Genomic DNA, 6,825 nt, shown 5'->3' with positions numbered 1-6,825 from the left:
CAGCATTAGTCCAGTTGCAGGTTTCCTCCATCCCATCCTGTTCCCGTCATGTGGCCAGACAGAAGTATTGGCTCCATAACAGTTTGGCTTCCGCAGACAGGCGTGCAGCAGAGAGAACACACGGAGTTTAATGTGCTGCAGCCAAGCATTAGACAGCCTGGCAGTGCTGGAAGATTAATTTCTTGCCAACAAACTCTTAGAGGTGCTTTCAGAATGACTGGTCTTATGGGGCATGATAGAAATTTGTGGTCATGTATAGGCTGCTCTCCATAGACAGTAGGGGGAGGGCAAAAGGGATGCACACTATCTGTAATTCCACAAAGTAATCTGAAGACTTGCTGAACTCTTCTGAAATACTAAGTAATGTATCAAATGTTTTTACATACATTTGAACATAAATATGCTGTTTAATCAAATTAATAATCTTCTAAGGTTGAAAAGAGTTCTTATCAGCACTTAAAAATAAATGGTATTCAGATTTGTAAGCTCTTAGGTTATAGAGTTTTTCCATATACATTAATTAACAGTGACATGTGAAAACCTCACACAGTCAGCATGTGCTTTCAATGTGTTTTGACAAGTACACTGTGAAAACAACAGAGCAATTCCAGTGTTGGTTTTACACACATCTCCCAGAATTTCTCCATGATCCTTTGTAAGCCTCCTTTCCTGCATTCTCCACAACCTCTTCTAGTAGGACACACATCCAAGACAACCTCTGATCTGCGTTCTGACATTATACATTAGTGTGTGTTTTCTGGAACTTTACAAATTCAATTATATCTCATGAGTCGTTAGTGCACAAACTAGCAAACCTTGTTTTTTCTCTCTCCTCTTTATTTGATATCCAAATGAAAACCATTTATTTAATATGTTTTCTTGTCTTTATTGATTGTTCACATAGAAGCTTTAATCTACTCTGTTTGTCCCAGTCAAGATAACAGGGAACTTTTATCTATCTGTGATACTCAGTGACAGATTGGAACTTGAAGCCAAATGTCTTCTGTCCTTGGTGTTACATTGACAACTGCATTAGTCAGGGATCTTTAAAGTAACAAAAATAACAGGGCGAGCATGAACACACACACACACACACACACACACACACCACAATTTATTAAATTAGCTTGTGTTGAAATAGTAATAATAATATAGTAGTATCTTACCCTGATAGACTGGGAATACAGTAGTCCATGAAGCGATTTACCTCAACAATTCTAATCTGAAGGTTTCCCGGAGAGCAAACTGTCCTTAATTAGTAACATAAGACTAGAAACTCCGGTTCTGATTTATTAGTGAAGAAATCAACAGAAGCAGCAAGCAGGTAAATCAACTCAGCAGAAGGTGAATAGTCATCCTTCTGCCATGCCTCCCCCACCTCTTTCCTTTCCTCTCTTTTCTTCTCTCTCATTTAGGCATTTCCATGACTTTTGCTCCCTCATGTTGGTTTTCAGGCTTCTTACTGTCCTGTTTGTTATGATTTGGGCCAGCACAATCTCTTTTAATATTTGCTTAAGACCATACTTCTTATAAATTCGATGTGATTAATAAAAGTGATTATTATTTTCTAAGAAATTATGTCATTTATAGATCTTGTAATTAACTTATTAACACAAAATGTTTAACAATTTTATAATTTTATAAGATAAATTTTAACCAGTAATTCTACCACATCATCCAAAAGTGTCCCAAAGAAAACTATGCAAGAAACTAGTTAAACATTATTTGACAGACATACAGACTGCAAATTATCCAAAATAAACCAGAACTTTTATGTAAACATCAGTAATATTTCTTAAATTCAATTTTTAATCTTATTTGCTAGACTTGAGAAGTTACATTCTCAGTGTTATTACCATTGTTATTTTCTGAAGCACAAACACAGTTTGACTATTGAACAGACTATAAATGAGATGGGTATGATAACCATTATGAATCACTTTGGAAGTTACCAAGAACCTTGAAAAAATATGTATCTCTCACCCCTTCTTTTTCTGTTAGTCTCTTTGAAATACTTGGCTTGAGGAAAACAACAGGAGAAAATAGTTATGGGTCAAACCACTTGCTTAATAAGTGAGAAGGACCTGCTTGGTTCCTAGTATTGTGGGAAGGTCTTGGAAGGAGAACTAGAACACAGTTCAAATATTTGCTGCTGTTTACAATCTTAGGTAATAACCAAGCACCTTCCAACTTTGACTTTGGTAAGAGAATGAACTGAGGAAGCATAACTGATGGAACATTGCAAACTATTCTACAGAAGTGAGTCATTTTATCAGGAATCATGTTTTCTCTCATTTCATTTACAGCCATTATACAGTAAAAGCATGATTCATAAACTATTTGTCCCACATAACCCTACCCAAGATTTCATTTGTATTAGTAATTTAGTGTCAATGTGTGTCCGTGTATGCATGATTGTTCATGTGTATGTGTTCCTGTGTCTATGAGTCTCTGTGTTTGTGTGTGTATCTCTCTGTGTGTTTTTCTGTGGACATAAACATGTTTACAAGTCTGTGATACATACACACACACAGACACACATATGCATGCACATACACTATTTAAAAGACATACTGAAGAAATAAAAATAGACAGTTACTTGGGATGATGCTGGAAAATCTCTTCCATTTGTCCTTTTATTCCTACTGGCATGTATTTCTTCATATCTTTATACACCTGCATCTGACATTTATAACACACCCTCTTATAGTACTCAAGATTTTATGTATTTTTGAAAGCTGGTTAGCAGCCCCTCCTTTAAGTGGAGATCATTTTTACATTTTTGGCTAATTATAAGCTTTTTGTTTGACTTTCATAGTCTTTTAGTCAGTGAAATTCAACTTTAGGCATAGTATTTTTTTCCTCACTTGCACTGGAGACATTTTTATTGACAGTTTAAGACAGATACACACAGACAACGACAAAGAAAAGACAATTAAGGGTAGACAATGCACCACGGGGCTAATATTCTTCACCCTCATCATCTCCTTCAGCACTATCGGCCCCAACCTCTTCATAATCCTTCTCCAGGGCAGCCATGTCTTCACGGACCTCAGAGAATTCCCCCTCCTCCATACCCTCACCCACATACCAGTGCACAAAGGCACGCTTGGAATACATCAGATCAACCTTGTGATCTAGGTGAGCCCAGGCCTCAGCGATGGCTGTGGTGTTGCTCAGCATGCACACAGCAATCTGGACCTTGGCCAGGTCTCCACCAGGTACCACAGTGGGAGGCTGGTAATTAATGCCAACCTTGAAGCCAGTGGGGCACCAATCCAAAAACTGGATGGTACCCTTGGTCTTGATGGTGGCAATGGAAGCATTGACATCTTTGTGAACAACATCACCATGGTACAGCAGGCAGCAAGCCATGTATTTACCGTGGTGAGGGTCACATTTCACCATCTGGTTGGCTGGCTTAAAGCAGGCATTGGTGATCTTTGCTACTGTAAGCTGCTCATGGTAGGGTTTCTCAGCAGAGATAACAGGAGCATATGTGGCCAGAGGAAGGTGGATGTGAGGGTAGGGCACCAGGTTGGTCTGGAATTCTGTCAGGTCAACATTCAGGGCTCCACAAATCTGAGGGAAGCAGTGATGGAGGACACGATCTGGCTAATGAGGCAGTTAAGGTTAGTGTAGGTGGGGCGCCAATGTCGAGGTTTCTACGACAGATGCCATAGATGGCCTCGTTGTCCACCATGAAGGCACAATCAGAGTGCTCCAAGGTGGTGTGGGTGGTGAGGATGGAGTTGTAGGGCTCAACCACAGCGTTGGAAACCTGGGGGGCTGGGTAGATGGAGAACTCCAGCTTGGACTTCTTTCCGTAATCAGCAGAGAGCCTCTCCATCAGCAGAGAGGTGAACCCAAGGCCAGTTTTCCCGCCAAAGCTGTGGAAGCCCAAGAAGCCCTTAAGAACTGTACACTGGTCGGCCAGTTTGCGAATTCTGTCTAAGACAAGGTCAATGATCTTCTTGCCAATGGTGTAGTGGCCACGGGCATAGTTATTGGCAGCATCTTCCTTGCCTGTGATGAGTTGCTCAGGGTGGAAGAGATGGCAGTAGGTACCAATGCAAACTCATCAATAACTGTGGGTTCCAGGTCTCCAAACACTGCCTGGGACAATGCTTGCCAGCATCTGTCTCACTGAAGAAGGTGTTGAAGGAGTTGTCTCCTCCCCAAATAGTCTTGTCACTTGGCATCTGGCCGTCAGGCTGGATGCCATGTTCCAGGCAGTAGAGTTCCCAGCAGGAATTGCTGATCTGGACACCAGCCTGTCCGACGTAGATGAAGATGCACTCACGCACATTTAGTCCTGGAAGTGGTCCGCGAAAACTGAATCGGAGAGGGTGATTAGGACCTTCCACTAGCAGACTACCAAGGAGTCCGGGGGAGCAGCAGTCTAGTCATGGTATTTAGTGCTTGCTTTTGTTCCCCATCTAGGTTATTCAGGGTTTCCTCTTGAGAAGGTTGTGAATGTATCAGCCATTGGCCAACACCACTCTGAAAAATCCTGGACATTTTAAACTCATCAAGAGCACATAGAGTCTGCAAATGAATGTTTCTTTTTTATTCCTTTTCCAGGTGAATTGCAAACACTAGCCATGAAACCTCAGGGACACACTTGACATCATCTTTGCTTTTACCTCCCCATTCAGGATGAAAATGGAGTTTTCTTTTTTAGCACAGCATGCAAAGTGCTTCACAATCTGACCTTTGATTCTCTCCCCAAGTCTTTCTCCACTTCAGATTACTGCTATTTACTGGGGCACAACTGCTCTGCTTCTGAAAGTCACCCTCCGGTGACTTCCACAGTGCTCTTCAGGATATTCCAGAAGCCTTAAAATTCCCCTTGTTCCTGTGAGAGATGCTGGAGCTTTCTCTCTTCTGTCCTTTTCCTTCACTTATTGTTCCCATTTCATGGAAATTCATTACTGTCTTAGAAATTGTAGATAAATTTATCCCTTCCTCCCAATTATGTGTTCTTAAAACACCTTGCATTTTTCCCTTTGTGAGAGTTGTCATTATTATATGCAGTTATTGATTTTTATAATTACTTGTCTAAGTTTTATTTTACCTGATGTATTTTCAGTTTCAAAAAGTGAGGGATTCTCCGATTCTTATCCTATCCTAGCACTAGCAAGTATTGCTAGTTTGTGCTCACTTTCTACAAGCATTTCTTGAAAGAAGGAAGGGATGAGGGAAAGTGCAGACACATCCAAGGTATCTCTTTCTGACCTTCAAGCCCAGGCCTGCATACTGACTTCCCACTTTTGAACTCCATTTTCTCTGACTGTGAAAGACGATAGCTGCTGTACTGAATGTTCCTGTTGCTTTTATTGGCTGGTTGATGACATCTTTCAACAGTGCCACAGTCGTCCTGGGACCAGTCACCAGGTTACCTCACACTCCTTCCATGTATGACAGTCCAGTCTCCTGTGACACTGTCCCGTGAGCTCCAGGGTAGTCACTCCCTCTCTTAAGTGATTGGTTACCTGTCAATTCTCAGTGAGTTTCATGTATCCAGAGAGTATGCGGCTTCTGTTGCTGCCCGCATCTTCAGAAGTTAATACCAATATTAGTATTTAGACAGTGGACAACCCATAACTACACCAATAATTAGTGAATTAAACACAGTTTGCTGTCACCTACCACTAAGTTTGGTGCAGTCCTAAATAAGAAATTTTCAGCTAGATTAAATAGATACTTATTCATTTATGCTATTTAAGTAATACTTGTGTGCAGATTCTGGTTTACTCCTCAGGTTGTATGCTATTATTCTCTGTAGTGTTCCTATACATCATGAAGATCATTGTACAATACACATATTGTGAAGGAAGGCAAAAGATAAGTAGTAAGAAAGTGGAATTAATACTGTAGAACAGTGTTTCTTAACCTGTGGGTCACAGCCCCTTGGGGAAATTAAATGATCTTTCCACAGAGGTTGCCTAAGACTATTGGAAAACAAATATGTACATTATGATTCATAACAGAAGCACAATTGCAGCTATGAAGTAGCAATGAAATTTATAGTTGGAGGTCACCACAACATGAAGAACTGTATTAAAGGGTCGCAGAATGAAGAAGTTGAAAACTACTGTTGTAGAGATTTACATCCAGAGTAGGGGTTTTACTGAGTACAATGAGGTTATCAGAGATAGGCAAACATTGCATGACCATTTACCCAACTCATTCTAAAAAGAAATAGCATTTCCTCTCACCTTCAGTGTAAGTAAGATCTATATGCAAGTCAATGTTATAGATACAAACTGCTTGGAATGTCCACATGTGCTGTCATGGCACATACTTAGTCTGCACTGGCGTGTGTTTCCTCTTCCTTTCCACTTGAGAAAGCAATATATACCATTTGGAGGTTTTAGCTTCAAATTTACAACTTACATTTTAATCTTTCCATGTGCATATATATATATACATATATATGTAGAATGGCATGTGTGTGACACTTTTATAAGACACAATATTAAGAATTCCAGACACTACTATGTATTATATTTCTGCAAGGATATTTTACATGTGAAGAGCAGATCTTTCTAAAGCAACTTATTGCTCATAATGTATGCCAAAATAACATTTTAATACCGTACAACAATCAAACAAAATAAAAGCATTCATTTACCAATATTTTTTTAATTATTTAAAAAATATTACTAATACATATTTAATTTGGGCTATGTAGTGGTGTGTGTGTGTGTGTGCTGACAATTGAATTTAGAGACTTGTGCATACAAAGGAGTTATTCTATCACTGCTTGGCACTCCTACATGAAAATACAACCATAGGTATACATTATCTTTTTCAAAATTG

The 6,825-nt window shown here is 39.7% G+C and overlaps 1 pseudogene; it reads right to left on the bottom strand.

The window, feature by feature from the left end:
• Window positions 1-2,944: 2,944 nt before the first annotated feature.
• On the bottom strand, window positions 2,945-4,386 carry LOC142839264 (tubulin alpha-1C chain pseudogene; annotated as a pseudogene).
• Between the last annotated feature and the right edge of the window lie 2,439 nt (window positions 4,387-6,825).

Source organism: Microtus pennsylvanicus, chromosome 1 (assembly GCF_037038515.1).
Source record: "Microtus pennsylvanicus isolate mMicPen1 chromosome 1, mMicPen1.hap1, whole genome shotgun sequence".
NCBI classification, from domain to species: domain Eukaryota; kingdom Metazoa; phylum Chordata; class Mammalia; order Rodentia; family Cricetidae; genus Microtus; species Microtus pennsylvanicus.
Note: the sequence above shows the minus strand (reverse complement) of the source record. Positions and strands in the feature narration are given on the sequence as shown.